Source organism: Candoia aspera, chromosome 2 (genome assembly GCF_035149785.1).
Source record: "Candoia aspera isolate rCanAsp1 chromosome 2, rCanAsp1.hap2, whole genome shotgun sequence".
In the NCBI taxonomy this organism is placed as follows: Eukaryota; Metazoa; Chordata; class Lepidosauria; order Squamata; family Boidae; genus Candoia; species Candoia aspera.
The window spans coordinates 227,352,894-227,369,875 of NC_086154.1; the positions used below are offsets into that span (position 1 = coordinate 227,352,894).

The following is a 16,982-nucleotide window of genomic DNA, read 5'->3' on the forward strand; positions in this document are numbered from 1 at the left end:
CTATCATGCTATTAGACAGGAATATTGGACAATGAAAAGAGATGAAACTGGGTAAAAATTATCTTCTAAGCAGGAAAACAATTTGTGGGCTACTGGAAGCCATCTCTTTTTAAAATTGTTATATTTTTGCCAAGGAACACTTAGAACTATATTGTTTTCTCTTTTCTTGCAATAGATAACCAGACAGATAGCCAGACATAATGGGGTATGTTTTTGACTGTTGTTAATACTCTTCCATTAAGTAGATAATAGCTCTGTACTTTTCTACTGAGTAGATAATAGTTATGTATTGGTGGTGGCCTTTTTTTTACCAACCCCATTTTAAACAAAGCAAGCAACTTTGCAAAGTGCATAGTATGTCTATCCTAAAATGTCTGCCCTCATTAGTACGTGTTTCTGCACATCAGGGCACTACGAAAATGTCACATAGGCCTTCTAATTATTTGATATCCTACAAGATCTAGTGGAATATCAAATAAATGTTGACAAGATCCTTCAGTAGCTATTCTTAAAGAAAACTTCTGAGAATTGTAAAACACACACACAGAGAGAGAGAGAGAGAGACCTAGAGAATGGAGGAGAATCTGAAGCAGGCATGTGGTAAAGCAGCATTTTTATTGAAGTAAGAGAAGTTTAATATAGAATGTCTGTAATACCATTCTGGCTTATTGAGCAGAGAATCTGTGAGATCATTCATGCCATCTGCACTCAGCAGGGACGGGTTGCTGAGAAAAGTTAGCAAATAAAAACAATAAAGAAAGTAAATGAAAATAATATGCAGAGTGATAAAAATAGGGAAGCCAGAACTCTAAACCAGTTGGATTTCAGTTGCCTCCACTGGATCTTTCTATAGAGAAATATGTCCTTGTAATGGTTATATAAAATGAAATGCAAATCTAAGAACCTAGTACAGGTTGAGAAAATGCTGTTTACCTAACCAAGGCTGTAATTCAGGAGCATTTGTGTTATTGTCAGTGGGATTCATTGCAAAATGAATGTAATTTTCAGCAGATGTTTCATATTCAAAGGTGACAGATTGATAACTGTCAGTTCACTGGAAACTCTGAAAGAAATGGTTCAACCTCTTGCATATGGAATTGCAAGACCTCATACTGTTAAGTAATACACTTTTTCCTGCCTTATGATAGTTTAAACGTTTGAAGATGGCACTGGATTTTGTTGTTGCACTAACTAGGTTATTTCACTGCTAATAGTTAAAATGTATCATCTAGTTTTTCATTCCCTGACTATAATCACAAAGACTATATTAAGAGTATAAAATAATGTCATAAAAAGAATACTGTTCTTAATTTTTAAGACTTGTAATTGAATTCAAAGACATAAAACAAATTTCTCCCTTTATTCTCTTTCTAAGTAATGAGTTTTAGGCAGGTTTCCCAGTCCTCTTCACTCCTTACAAATGCAGAGCATTCAACACAAGAGAGCATTGCATAACTCCTGCTGATAATGTTCACAATGGTATCTGTAGCTGAGAAACCTTTGTGGGTAGCCATGTTGATTCCATGTCATCCAGGACTTACAGCTCACTTAGAGGCCAAATGGGTACCCTAGTATCTGTGAAAGTTTCTCTGCATTGACAGAAAAAGACATCACTTGAGTGGCATGCATGTTCTGAATACTCCACGTTTGCAAGGAGTAAAAAGGTTTCCCTTAGAAAGGCATCCTAAAACTACTGGACAACAGTGGACAACAATGAACTTCTGACTAAGGAAGACTTGGTTCTCACATGGCCATATATCCTTAATAGACACAGAGGTTCATAACTTGGTTGACTGGTATTTGCTTTCCAAAGTCACTAATAGATATTAATTTAGAAGAACCAAGATCACTAGTAATAACACTGGGTAAGTGCTTAATTTGTGTTATTTAAACTTGTCAGGCTGCAGTTGTGAGGGAATGGCCTTGAGGGACAGGAGGAAGAGCGGCTGCCAAGGCTACGGGCAGATAAAAGAAACCTGAATCCAGGACAGAACTGTAACATACGTAAACGTTTTAGAAAGGCTCCTCCTAGTTAACACAAAGATAAAGGGAGGGAAGGGAGAGGTGCATTCAGATTTGCAAGATTACTGTTACTATAACTTTACCATAAAAGTAGTATTGGCCTACATGACTTTGGTTTCCTAGTCTGCTCTACCTTGAAGGGCTGACACGTAATGTCTGAGTGATTTCTTAAGAATTTGCATCAATAACTACAGACTACACACACATGTACACATTTGCAGATTAGCCATTTTTTCTGATGTTTAAATTTTAATTTCAAACATAGTGTATGCAATCCTGGCTTTTCTTTTCATTCAAGGATTTCACATTACTAGGATAATGTTACAAATAAGAGTACTTTTTTTTCAACCTTTCTAATGGTCTATTTTATTTAGCTGGTGGAAAGGGGGCAGAATCTAATGTACTGTAATGAAAACTCTGCCCTAAGTACTAATAAAACAAAGAACAATGATTACTACTTTCCAGTACTAATGGAGCTTCAAAAAGTTGAATTCCTATTCATTAGGACTTTAAGAAGGTTGTTTGTATTTAGGGGGGAAAAGGAATGATGGAGGGTTTGAACCCAAAACACATTATTTAAAAAAAATATATGATGCAAACATAAGGGCTTTGTTACGGCGCACGCAACAACCAAGAACCTGTTTCCCCTTAGCAAGCTTCTAAAAAGTTTCTCCCATATAATTATTAAATGAAAACACTCACTTACCCAGTACTCAGCCTTTAAATCTTGAATAAGAGACATTCACTTAGGGAGAGGTACTTACCATGTTTCCATGGATACCAGATGATGCCAATCAGGTCCCTGTTTTCATCTCAAAGTGGTACCCTGCAGAGAAATAGAGTTTGGTGAGTAGCTGTTTATATGTCGTAAGTAAATAGGAAGCTTGTTTATTTGGCAAAAGGCCTGTGACCTAGACACTTTTTTTGTAAGTACCCCTCATTCTTTCTCTCCCATACCTTTTTAACACAATACCATTAGGGTTGTGACATGAACCACTTTGTGCAATTTCCTGCCAAACCCAGGCTGAACAGGACTTGCTTATTCAAGTAGCAACTCAGTTGGCTGGCACTTTACCCCTGACATGATCTTTCAGAGATTGTGACAAGATATTCAGAAAAAATATATATCTGTTTCCTTTTCAATGTTAAGTACATTTCTTCTCGTAAGACTGTAGGCGGGGGGCGGGGAGGAGGGCAGGAAAGGCAAATAACAATCTCAGGCAGGGGAGATGGAATTCAGAAGATTCATAAAATTCAAAATGAGTTTTGAAGGAATAAATGCTTCCTTGGATGTTAGCAAATATGTTATCGGTCTGGTTCTCAAATTTTTAAATCCTCCATGGCATAAATGGTTAGTTTTGACATGCAGTCTTTCAGTAGACATATTTTGTAATTTGGTGAGCAATATAATTAAATTCTCTTTGAGAAGTTTTAAGTTTCCAATATTTCTTTGAATTAAAGTAAGAGTGTCAAAGAAAGCCATCCACTTTCGTACTTAAGTGGTTTAACATAAAAGATACAAGCAATGTTTCCATTTTAAAAAAAAGTTGCATTCTAGCTGCAGTTAAAATACAAAATATTGCCTTGTTTTAAATTATGTTTGGAAATGAGATATTTACACCGATGTAAAGAAGAACTACTCCCATTTTATTTCATATCTGCCAAAGGAGTGATTTTTGGATAACGCTATTGATTTGATATTTCCCAACCGAATATACAGCATGCTTTGCGGACAGAGTAATTCTGTGTTCTTTTGCCAGAACTGACAAAGGTCTGGTTGACAGCGATACCTTTTACAGCTAAATTTACTCCAGAGTGGCAGGAACAGGTGGTCCCAGGCCTGCCAGACACTTGTGCATGGAAATCACGCATCTTACAGGTCAACAGCAAAGGGGAAAAAGCTTCTGCCTTCGGTGCAGAGGGTGAGTGAGGCAAACAGGACCCAACCTGGGGGGTTTCTCTTCAAAGCCAGCTGGTCTGGCTTTATTCTACAGGAATTTTTTACCTGTCAGTTTAATCAACAAAGCCCTCAGCAGGTGCTGACGGGGACATCTTCCTGGAGAAGAAGGGCACTGGTGAGTTTTCATAATTTCTTATTACTAGAAATTGATAATATTAATGCCTATTTGCTGTCAGCCTGATAACTCCATTATAAAACCATGCCTGGAACCAAAAATGGGTGAGTTTCTACAAAAGTTATGTCCCAATGGAGATTGCTTAAGAAATGCACTTTTTTCCAATAATTACTCTGACAAAGTAAACTTTCCCAGGCAAATTCAGTGCCTGTTACTTTTTTGACAAGTAAGATCAACCTTTAAAGATCAGATGCACCGGTGAAGACAAAATGGCTGAGGACATTTATACTCATGCAGAACAATTCAGTGGAGAGAGAAAGGAAAGAAAAGTACCTCCCTCACCCTTGAACAATACTTTCCTTTTAATTTTGAAGTGAAAAGTGAAAGAGATAAATTGTATGTCATCAGCCATGTTATACGTATACTGCTAAATTTGTCCAACCAAAATGCTGTAGAATTATCTTTTGAATACAGCACTGGAGTTAACTTACATTAAAAAGAATGTGAAAGGCAGCCAGGTACAAAATGTGCTGATTTTACTAGAGGCAAAAGCTGTATTATGGGCGGGGGGATGTGGGAATATAATAGTGCTTTCATATTAGTTGCAAAAAACATGCAATGTGCACAACTGTTTATGTCTTAACACCACCAAGCAGTTTACAAAGGATAACATTTTAAAAGGCAATCTTATTTTAATTACAGCAAAGACGTGGGAAAAAAGATCAAATGGTAAGGCATATTTGGGGAGGAGCAGAATTTTTTGTGATTAATTTCTATTTTCACAAGCTTGTGCTTTTAACTATGCTTCAGAGCAGTTCTTACAAACTGTCAAACAAATGGAAAGCATTTCTGTAAACAAGTAATCAAGTTTTGATTTTTTTTAGTCCAAGACTAAGATTATATACAAAATGAACATATGAAATTGCTTTTAACAACCAGATTCCATTCTGACATACTGTCTGGCACACAAGTTTAAAGAGCACAGAACAACAGATAGATAAATTATGACATTAATTTGGCACATTAAATTATTCTCTTAAGAAATTCAGAATTATTGTTCTTGTATCAAATGCATCTTTAAGGCAGTACTGTTCAACTATTTTAAGGAGATTTTATATACAATATATTTGTATGTTTCCCTCTGCAAGATATTGCTTTCAAAAGAGAAGGACTCAACTCTTAACTTCTCAGGTTTAATACATTTTTGGAAGCCAATCCAACTGATTTCCCTGGTTCCTATTTTATGCAAGAAACTTGGTCTCTTTCTCTCCATCGTTCTGACTTCTTTTTTCATGTTTAAGTCAAACACACAGAACAGCTGATTTGTCTTGATATCTGTTAAACCCATGCAGCTGCTCCAGCAGAATGCCAAGGACATTTGTAATAATATTTTACAATTTGTGAAGTATTACTAACGGTTGCTAATTTTATACAATGGTACAAATTATGTTCAGGAGAAAAGGATAATATAATTTATAACACTGGATATTCAAAGGAACTAAAGCTTTATGAGTTTACTGCAATTGCTTACATATTTCTTTCAGCAAGGGCCAATGAACATGTTCCAGAAGACAGTGCATTGTAGAGCTCCTTAGAATGTATAGATCAATATCTACATAAATATTATACCATGTTCATTACTAAGCTGTGATAAATACATTGTTTCAAAAATGTTACCATCCCCATATTCTGAAAAACAATTCTAGAAAGTTGTAAAGAAACAAAAAGAAAGAGAGAGACAGATACCCAGGTATCATCAAATAATTGCATAACATGGTGGTAAAAATGTTAAGCTTTGAATTTTTTTTTTCCAAAAAATTATGTTTTCCTTTTTATGGAATCTAGGAACCCAAACAACTGTTAATGTGATTCATTTTTATTAAATCTTGATAGAGATTTTCTCTGTAACAAAAATTATTTTGTAACTCCTGAAAAAGCAAATACTTTTTATATGATAAATAAGCATGACCACCAAAATCATACTGTCACATTTTTTACTTTTATTGTTAAAACCTAATTACCAGCTTTAGACATTGTTGCCATATTACATGAAACTGAGAATGTGATAACAAAATATTAGCAGATTAATGTTTTAAACATATTCTAGGTAAACAGAGTATACACTCTAAAATATTAATCACTACTTAAAATTCATCTTAATTAATAAGATAATATTAGTACTATACCATGGCCCATCCTAAGTCCTTCCTTAAGCATATGTTTAGCAATAAATGGAACTTAAATTTTGTAATTAATATTTGAATGAATGTAGACTTGTAGAAACTTAATATTGGTGAATTTTCTCAGAGGACAGGTCCCATTCCGTAAGGCAGTATAGCGTGCACTTAAAACTTTGTCAGTAAACGTATTTACTCAGTATCCTATACTGAGTAGATATAGGACATAACAGATTGGGAATTCTTTGGGGCAAACATAGAAAGACATCTTGTGCTTGTCCTATTCATTTAAATGGAATTTTCATTGGGCAACTTCTCAAAGCACACCCATTTAAATATTGAAAAACTACATGTGTAAAATGTCTTTTTTTTTTTCTAAAAATAGTCCTCTGGGCTTTCCAGTTATGACTGTAGAATTTTTATCATCCATTCCTATAGTTTAAAAACACATAATGAGTGGCAATTTAGTTTTCTACTACATGTTTTTCTTTAACCATAAATGGTAACAATTGATGAGGGTTATTCCAGAGTGTATGTATGTATGGCCCCTAATTGCAATTGAAATGCAATGGATATACATATGCTGTTCTTTGTTCTAAACATAGTAAGGCAAGAACATGTCATATGATTTCAAAACAATGAGTTCCTTCTTTCCTTCCTTTTTCCTATTCTGCACAAAAAACAAAATAGCTTTACTGAACTTTCTAAAGCTGCTAAAGAGAAACCATGCACAATTGCTCTCTCTTGCTTAATTCTGTTTATTTTCTTCAAAAATATTATTTTCAAAATTTCAGTGGTATATAAAAAAGGTGAGATTTCAGAGAAAATTTGTAAATAAATTTGCAATGTATCTGTAACTTCACCCGTGTTGCTGTTGCTCATTTAATTTAGAACAATAAAAGTAATATTCCATGCAAAAAAATATTTTACCAGATTTGTTCATATTTTAGAAGATTATTTGAAGAGACTCTAGCAAATTACTCCATGAAGAACTATTAAAACAGTTTCTCATTTGAACCAATATTGTTTTCCTTCCTGCTGTCCATCTTTTCTTTACATCACTTTAAAGAAGCATACAAATTACTGAACAATCAGTAATTCTGTATAAGTTTTAAAAATGAAGAAAATGGCAGTTTTCCTGCCTCAGTAGTCCCTTAAAACAGCCATACCAATCATGGGAAAAAAATCCATATTATGACAATTATTTTATTATGTTAATGGAAGATCTACAAAACATACAAGTTTTAACCTCCACATCCTCATTTAGTCACATAATTATCTATGTTTGATAACAACCAAAGAACATGGTTTCATTCTATTTCAAGTATGGTGATGGATTCTACTTTTCTGAATTTCAGTCATGGACATTTAGACCCCAATTCTTGATGATTCTGCAGTACAGGGAACTTGTAAAATGTCTCAAGTCACCTGAAAATATATAAAAGTTTCTAGAGATATTTGGCCAGATGAAATAATGAAGCATAAAATGAACTGTTCTGTGGCATATCACTTAAATTATATTAATCATTCTTCTAGAGCGATTTTCCTTGATGAACAAAGCTTATGAGAAAAATACAAAGGACTCAGACCTATGCCCTCTTTCTGTTGCTTACCCAACAGAAGTAAATACAGAATCCATAGATAGTGGGAAATTGAGCAAGCAAAATAAAAGTGGCATCAGAGAGTGATGGGAAATCTCAGGCAGGGAGAGGGGAACCACATCTTGCTGGAATCAACACTTCCCATTCATTTCAACCCTGTGCCTGTGAATTGCACTCACAGCATTTTCTGAGTTTAGTTTTAGGATTTAACCAATTATTTACACTAGGAACCATATGTACATGGGCTGTGGTTATTTCTATTTATGAAAAGGCAATATTTATTTGGGAGACAAGGGCTCCAATCCTGAATACTCCAGTCTGGGAAGAAGCACCATTCAGCACAATGGAAATTACTTCTGAGTAATTCTGAGATGCAAAGGGCTACAGTGAATTGCGATTTTTTACCCAATTTATTTCTAATAAAATTATTTGTTATTAATTTGCTTGACTTCCCATACTCCTGGAAAACAACTGACAATTTTACAACTTGTGAAGGATGCAGGTTGTGGTTTATTTGCGAGCAAGCAAGCAAGACATTACAGAGCAATTCTTACTGAGAAGTAAATCCCATTAAGTTATCTCCTGAATGATACAGGATTGTGCTGTCCACTGATCCACTCCCAAGTAATGTCAAAGTTCACCTCCAAGCCTGATGATGACATGGAAACTAATACAAATAATAATTATTAAAAATGCTGCATGACTAGCTAAAGGGAGTTTAAATCTAAGATGATGAAATTGTACATTAAAATATAGTTCTGATATGCGGCCTTAATGTTGTGGATGGTATGACTCAGTGCAGGGTGTTTTTCTGTTTTTTTTTTATGATTTCTAACTTACCATGTCACATATTTAAATTTAGGCATTAGAAGGCTGTTGTGAGAAATGCAAAGTTGAAGGAAGGCATTACGGCTGGGGTTCCTTACTGGCTTGGCATTTGGACTCACAGTAGCACAGCTGAAGTATGATTCTATTCCTGGCAAGTCAGCAAATGCAGGCTTGTTTTACCCTGCTTGACAGAAAAGTCCCCAGCTCCCTCCCACCCTTTTACATTTGAGCTAGCATACATTTCCCTGCTGCCTCTACAATTCTTCTGCTCATAGAATACTGTAAAGGCCTTTTCCTATATTACTGGAGTAAGAGTTTTTGTGTGTTTACCATTCTAATGTATCACAATTGCTTGAACACACAGCTTAACCTGTTGCATTGCTGGAATTTTCTTACAGTCTCTATCCACAGTTGGCTTTCCTTCTTCCAGGCCCTGTATCATGCACTGCTACTGAAGGTCTCTAGTGAGTGACTTATTTCAATACTTCTTGATTATCAACCAATACCGAAAGTTTTGTGGCTTGCAAAACCAGGGAACAGTACCGGCATTTTGTTTTGCAATTTATACTGCCTTAACAGACAGCTGTCTCCTAGGCCATATTAATCAGTAGGTTTAACAAGCCCTTGAACAGGGCTGCACCAGCCATAGCAGCAGTCTGCCATAAAGCAGCACCACATGGAAAAGGTAGGCTGGACGCTCTCTTTCTGTGCCAGACTCCTTTCAAATTTCACTCATCTGAACGTGGCAGCTGTGTACTTAATCATATGATGAGAAGAGAGCCATCTCGTGCCCTCAATTTAATACTGAAAGACCTCCAAGAATGAAAAATAAAACGTAGAGTACACAATATGGGACTAAAAGCTAAAGTAGACTTTTTCTCTGCATGCTGTCTTTCTTCCCAGATTTATTATTTTATTTTGAAAGATTTATATGGCCACCCATCTTAAGAAACACAACTCTTACAACAACAATAAAAAACAAAAAGCAATAGAAACAATACAAATACAAATTTGTCACTTCCATCTTCTTTCTCCAATGCATCCAACAAAACCATCCCCAGGTTTCAGCCTCACCCTATCCCAACCTTGGGGTAAGAGATAGGTCTTTACAGCCTTTTGGAAGGCTAAAAGGCTGGGGGCCTGCTGGATCCTGGGGGACAGGGTGTTCCACAGGTCAGGGGCTGCTTGCAGAAAAGGCATGCTTCCTAAGTTCCTACTGGATGGCAACATTTAAGGGAAGGGATGTGGAGCGCGCCCACCTTATCCGATCTAGTAGAATGGACAGATAGTCTCAGAGAGAGGAGGTCCCACAAATAACCTGGCCCTGTGCCATGTAGGGCTTTAAATGTGATAACCAGCACCTTGAATTGCACCTGGAAAGAGACTGGGAGCCTCTTTATTTATTGAACTCATATACTGCCACAATCTTACAGCTCTCAGCTTTTGATACCATTGACCACAGTATCTTATGGACCACCTATGGGTGTTGGGACTAGGAGATACTGTCTCACAGGGGTTCTGCTCCTTCCTTAGTGGACAGTTCCAGTCCATTGTAATGAGGGATGAGAGGTTGCCCTGGGGCCACTTGGATTCTTTCAGTCAGGTTTCAGACCCAGTTATGGGACAGAAACGGCATTGGTCGCACTTATGGATGATCTCTGGCGGGAGCGGGATGGAGGCAGTGCATCCATCCTGGCTCTTCTTGACCTCTCAGTGGCTTTCGATACCATCAACCATGGTATCCTTTTGGGTCGGCTCAGGGAGCTGGGGGTGGGCGGCGTAGTCTTGCACTGGTTCGCCTCCTTCCTCCAGGGCCGGTCCCAGTTGGTGTTGATAGGGGAGGAGAGATCGGCCCCACCCCTTCTTTGTGTGGTGCCGCAGGGATCAGTACTCTCCCGTCTCCTTTTTAACATCTACATGAAACCGCTAGGTGAGATCATTCATCACCATGGGATGAGGTATCTTCAGTATGCTGATGATACTCAATTGTACATCTCCATCCCAGGTGAAGTAAGTGATGCCGTGACCACCCTTTCCGAGTGTCTGGGGGCTGTGGGGGCCTGGATGAGGAACAACAGGCTTCGACTGAACCCTAGTAAGATGGAGTGGCTGTGGATTAATGGCACCTCGTGTCCCAGGAACTTGTCATCTTTAGTGCTGGATGGGGTCACACTGCCCCAGACAGATCCGGTGTGTAACTTGGGGGTCCTCTTGGACTCATGACTCCTGCTCAAAGAGCAGGTAGCAGTCGTGGCCAGGAGGGCCTTTGCGCAACTTCATGTTGTGCATCAGTTACGCCCTTTCCTGGACTGAGAGGCCCTCTGAACAGTCACTCATGCCCTGGTAATCTCCCATATAGATTACTGTAATGCGCTCTACATGGGGATACCCTTGAAAAATATCCGGAAGCTACAGCTGGTCCAGAATGCAGCTGCACGGACAATCTTGGGTGCTCCAAGATTTGCACACATAACACTTTTGTTGCGTGAGCTCCACTGGGTCCCAGTTTGCTTCCGGGTCCAATTCAAGCTGTTGTTTATCACCTTTAAAGCCCTACATGGCATGGGACCAGGATATCTGAGGGACCATCTCATCCCTATTACATCAACCCGCCCTATCCGGTCATGCAGGGAGGGCATGTCACGGGCCCCATCTATAAAAGAATTCCATCTAGCGGGGTCTCGGAAGCATGCCTTCTCTGCTGTAGCTCCCGCCCTTTGGAACATCCTTCCCCCAGAGGTGAGACAAGCCCCCTTTCTCCTGGACTTCCGCAAAAGATTAAAGATCTGGTTTTGTAGGCAGGCTTGGAATGGGAGGGCAAATAATTACACCTGGGTATGGCTAGTGCCATGAAGTGATCCGGAGGGACCTACTACACTGAAGGTCTGATTAAGATCTCTTCACTATGTAGATTTTATTATATTTATATTTTTATTGTATTTTTAATTGTAATGGTTTTATATTTTAATCTTGTTTTATTGTAAGCCGCCCAGAGTCCCCCCGTTGGGGAGAGATGGGCGGTAAATAAATTTATAAATAAAATAAAATAAATAAATAAATTCTGCAGGGGTTGGTCCTTTCTCCCTTGCACTTTAACATCTATATGAAATCACTGGTGAGCAACTGACAGTTTAGGGTGTGGTATCATCAATATATACATCACACTCAATTATACACTGCAACCTGGGCTGTAGGGGAGATGCTGTCAATGTCCCATTCTGGGGCTTGGAGGCTGTATGTGTCTGGATGGGAAAGAACAAACTGAAGTTGAACTTAAGACAGTTGCTATTTGTACATCAGGGTTTTCCTTCAACACCAGAGTAATCTCTGGACAGGCAAGCATTACATTTTAAAGACCAAGTTCCTGATTTTGGGTCATTCTGGACTCATGGCTCCTGCTTGAACAGCAGGTGGAAGCCAGGGCTAGAGGGGCCTTTGCCCAGGCTTGACTGGTACACTGACTCTACTCCTCATGTCCTCATTATCACTCAAATAGACTACTGCAATGTACTTTACATGGAGCCCCCTTTAAAGATTACTCAGATTACAACTAGTCCAGAATGCAGAGGCCCTTGCATTTACTGGCATCCAGTGTAACATTGATGTTGTGGGCCCTGCACTGGTGACTGACTCAGATTTGGGTGCAATTTAAGGTCCTGATTTTAACCCACAGTATAATGTCTATTGCAGGACTGTCTTCTCCGCTGCCTCAGTCTGTTCTAGTAGAACATTGAGAAAGAAACTCCTTACGGTCCCACACTTCTGGGAGTTGAGCAGAGCCAATCCCAAAAGGCACTGATGCTCAGTGGCAACACCGATGCTGTGAAATGATTTCCTGTCAGAGATCCATCCGGCCTGCCCCTTCCTTGATGGCTTCCAGAAAGTTGTTAAAACTGAGCTTTTCTGGAGAATGTTTCAAGTGATGCTTTCCTACTGTAGCATTTTTTAATGTTCTATTTTTATCATTTTTATTGTTGTGCGGAAGGAAGGAAGGAAGGAAGGAAGGAAGGAAGGAAGGAAGGAAGGAAGGAAGGAAGGTTCATATACACAAGTGACCAGTGTTATTTATTATGTTTTAACATCTTCCTTATATCTCCTTTCCAGATTGGTATCAGTTTTCAGTGCCAGGACTTAATCCTGGAGCAGAAGTTCAGATCATACTTGTAAGCAGGCTCTGTTGCCTCTAGAACAGGAAAGGGCAATCCCTCTTTTCTGGCTGGCATAGCACAGCACAGCTAGTGACATGTGAGGAATGACCCTCCTTTCCAGTCCAACTTGGGTTTTGAAAAGAAAGTGCAACCATTTAGAAAATGCTTTCAGATCTGACTGTTGCCTCCCACTGCCATTTTCTTATATACTGTAGTGCGTCCCGCACACCCCTTTCACTAAAAAGGAAAACAAGTCAGGGAGAAATCTTTGCTAGATCTTCTGCCTGCCTGCAGTGGCCTTAAAAATATTTCCTTGTCATTATTGTAAGTTTATCCTTTATATAAGCTATTATAATGGATTTTTTTTTAATAGGAAAGGGGTTCCTGATTAGAGGATTTATTTTTATTTTATTTTCTATCCTGCCTTTATTATTATTTATTTATTTATTTATTATTCCAATTTCTATCACCGCCCATCTCCCCCTAAAAAGGGGAAGTCTGGGCAGTTTACAAGAAAATTAACCATTTAAAAACATGAATGTATAAAATTACACAGTAAACAACCGAGATAGTAAAATAATAAATATAAATTATTTATAAATATAAATATATTAAATATTTATATTTAATAACTCAAGGCAGAGAACACACCTAATACTCCTTCCTCCTCCTATTTTCCCCACAACACCCCTGTGAGGTGAGTTGGGCTGAGAGAGAGGGACTGGTCCAAGGTCACCTAGCTGGCTTTCATGCCTAAGGCAGGACTAGAACTCACAGACCCCTGGTTTCTCATCCAGCACCTTGACCACTAGACCAAACTGGCTTTTCTTTTTTAGTGGATTTAGGGAGGTGGGAATACATGGCAGCTCCCCCTCTCCCAAAATAAGGAGTTTGAGCTACACAGTTATTCCAGTAATTGGAAATAGCTGCACCAGAAGGCAAGGGATGTTATTGCATTGTCTGATGACTTATATTTTACAATTTTAGTTATCAGAAAGGCTGGGCACTGATTATCCAGCATATTATGAGCTAACTGCAATATTAAAGCTATTAAAGCATTGATGGCTACATAGGTGCTTTTCACTAGGTCTACGCATCATGGATTAATTATGGTTTTTAGAATAAGCAACAGTCTGCCAAGTTGGCAGAACAATATAAAACAGGGGTGTCCAACCTTTTGGCTTCCCTGGGCCACATGGAATGAAGAGGAATTGTCTTGGGCCACACATAAAATATATAAGCTGGGTTTGAGTTTGTTGTTTATTCATCTAGTCGCTTCCGACTCTTCGTGACTTCACGGACCAGCCCATGGCACAGCTTCCTGTCTGTCGTCGCCACCCCCAGCTCCCCCAGGGTCGAGTCCGTCACCTCTAGAATAGCATCCATCCATCTTGCCCTTGGTCGGCCCCTCTTCCTTTTGCCTTCCATTTTCCCCAATATCAGCATCCTCTCCAGGGTGTCCTGTCTGCTCATTATGTGGACAGACTACTTCAGTTTTGCCTTTTGCCTTTCAGTTTTGAAATATAAGCTGGACCATGGCTTTTAATCCACCCCCAGACCCCCACCTTCTGCTGCCCCCCCCACCAAACTCAGCAGCATCCCCAAAAACGCTTGAGCCCCTGCCTCCTGATGCACAGGACCACAGCTCCCACTGTCCAGATGCAGCCCCCAATGCGCCCCACAAGCCATGCAGCAGGTGAAGGCTGCCTCTCTCTGAGGACGGATGCGTGGGGCAAGGCGGTGCAGCACAGCAGGTCCGGGCTCGAGGGGCCATCACCGCAGCTGTGCATGCCCCCTCCTGGTGGCTGGGGAGGGAAGGAGGGAGGGCGCGCACACTGCCTGCCCCACACCTGGGCCAGCCCCCCATCTGTGCGCCCGCCTTCCTCTTCCCTCCTCCGATCGCTCGGTGGCACCTTGTGCATGCAGGAGGAGGAGAAGCAGCAGCTCCCCACTGGGGGTGGGGGAAGGAGGCTCAGCTGCCCACTGCTGGCCTTTCTTCCCCTCCCTACCCTGCTCCCACTGGGAAGCGGCTTCCTCTGAGCTCCGCTCTCTCTGCCTCTTATTTTTCCTTCCCGCCCCTTTTCCCTTCCCTCTTTTCCGCCTCCTTTTCTTTTTTTCTGCCACTTTCGGGCCACGCTTGGCTCTCGCTCCCAAGCAGCAGTAGCGGGATCAGCAATTCCAACAATAGGCTCTGGCAGTTCAAAAAAAATCGCAAAATAATGTTAAAAGTTTATGATTTTGGGGGGCCGCATTACTAGCTGTTCAGGGCCGCATGCGGCCTGCGGGTCACAGGTTGGACACCCCTGATCTAAAACATAAATAACAGTTAACAGATCATAACAGTCAGATCTGTATGACATGCTAAGCCCCAAACAAACAATATTACAGTTCAGAGTAATGTTTGAACTAAGCCTATTAATATAGGGAAAATCTTAGGAAATATGAAACAAGAAGTGCAAGTTTTCCTTATATACATAACTCATTAAGTTAATGTGAAGGTAACTTGTGATTTTAAAATATTAAAACAGGTGGCACTTGGTCAGAATATAGGACAGATCATTCTCCATTGTGTTTCAGGCTACAGTTCTCAGAAATGCAACCTATATTTCAGATAAAAAGTAATATACGTTGTGTACCTGTCAAGAGGTGGATTTGTGTAGTGGTTAAGGTGCCAGTCTGGAAACTGGGAGCCTGTGAGTTCTAGTCCTCCCTTGGGCATGGAAGCTGGCTGGGTGAATTTGGCCCAGTCACTCTCTCTCAGCCCAACCCACCTCACAGGGTTGTTATGAGGGGTGGGGAGGACGGAGTCTTTTGCATGTCACCCTGAGCTATATAAAGGCAGGATATAAATCTAAATAAATAAAAAATAACAAGAACAGGTTCTCTCAAAATAGCATTTTAGACATGAATAAATTGAAGGGTAAGCTTTTGGCACTGGCTGTGACTACATTACTGAAATCTACACTGCAGCAATGTTGGAATTATTTTGCTTTCTTTTTTAACTACTGAAAAGAACATGGTGAAAAACAGGTGGTCTGAAAGGTCCCCTGTGCAAGCACCGAGTCACGTCTGACCCTTTGGGGGGACGCTGCTTTTGCAACATTTTCTTGGAAGACTATAGTGGGGTGGTTTGCCACTGCCTTCCCCAGTCACCACCTACCCCAGCAAGCTAGGTACCCATTTTACTGACCTTGGAAGGATGGAAGGCTGAGTTGACCTGAGCTGGCTACCCAAGAATCTAGCTTCTGCTGGGATCCTGGGGAGAGTTTCAGTTGCTCGGTTGCAATACTGCTGCCTACCACTCTGCGCCACATGAGGCTGCTCTGAAAAACAGGAGGGGCACCAAATTTAGCATTCTTCATTGGATTAGTCCTTGCCATGCAGTCTTGAGTAAGGATGGCGAGCAGGGGGCTCCCATCCAGACTGTTAAGCGCATGCGTAGCACTGAGGAATTGGTCAGCCATTCAAAGAGACACAGATCGGGACTGCCTTAACCCTTGGGGGTTATATGTCTGGGTTTTCCCACGCTTCTTCAGTTTGTTAGGATTCCTGTTATGTACTAGCAATAAACATTAGAAACCAGTTCCTTGTCTCAGCGTGTTTCCTGGCTGTTAGGACACATGCACTGGAAACACTGGTTCTCCTAAATGCACATATGGGCCTTCCACTACTGTACATGGAATCCTGATGATATGTCAAGTGAGCTTTGCGAGCTTCAAAACCTCTTTGTGCCTGCCTTGTGAAAAAGGCCAGTCCAGTTAGCTAGGCCAGTAAGAACAGAAGTGAGGATTACCGCTATCACAGAGGGGAGACATAATTTCAAAATAGTCTCCTGAAGAAGCACTGCCTTCCAAAGAGCCCTATTTAAAGAAGGGAGGAGGATGGTTTAAGGTCTCCCAGGCAGGGACGCAACTAGGGAGGGGAGCAACCAGGGCACTGGTGGGGTGCCAAAATGAGCGCTGGGGGGGGCACCAAAATGGGTGCAGAATCCATGTTTGCCCTGGGTGATACAGACCCTAGTTGTGGCCCTGCTCCCAGGTAATCCGCCTTCCCAGGAGATCTACCTTCCAACCAGGGCAGAGAGGTATTTGATTTATGACATTTCATTTGCCACAATTACAAACACTGGAA

The 16,982-nt window shown here is 40.3% G+C and overlaps 1 protein-coding gene across 11 annotated transcripts in view; it reads left to right on the plus strand.

Moving 5' to 3' along the window:
• The first annotated feature begins 3,954 nt into the window (after nt 1-3,954).
• Nucleotides 3,955-16,982, plus strand: part of MEF2C (myocyte enhancer factor 2C) — a 198,571-nt gene continuing 185,543 nt past the window's right edge. For all 11 annotated transcript variants that reach the window (XM_063295445.1, XM_063295433.1, XM_063295441.1 and 8 more), the window contains exon 1: nt 3,955-4,097. The gene's annotated coding sequence lies outside the window, so the exon portion shown is untranslated. The remainder of the gene's footprint in view (nt 4,098-16,982) is intronic.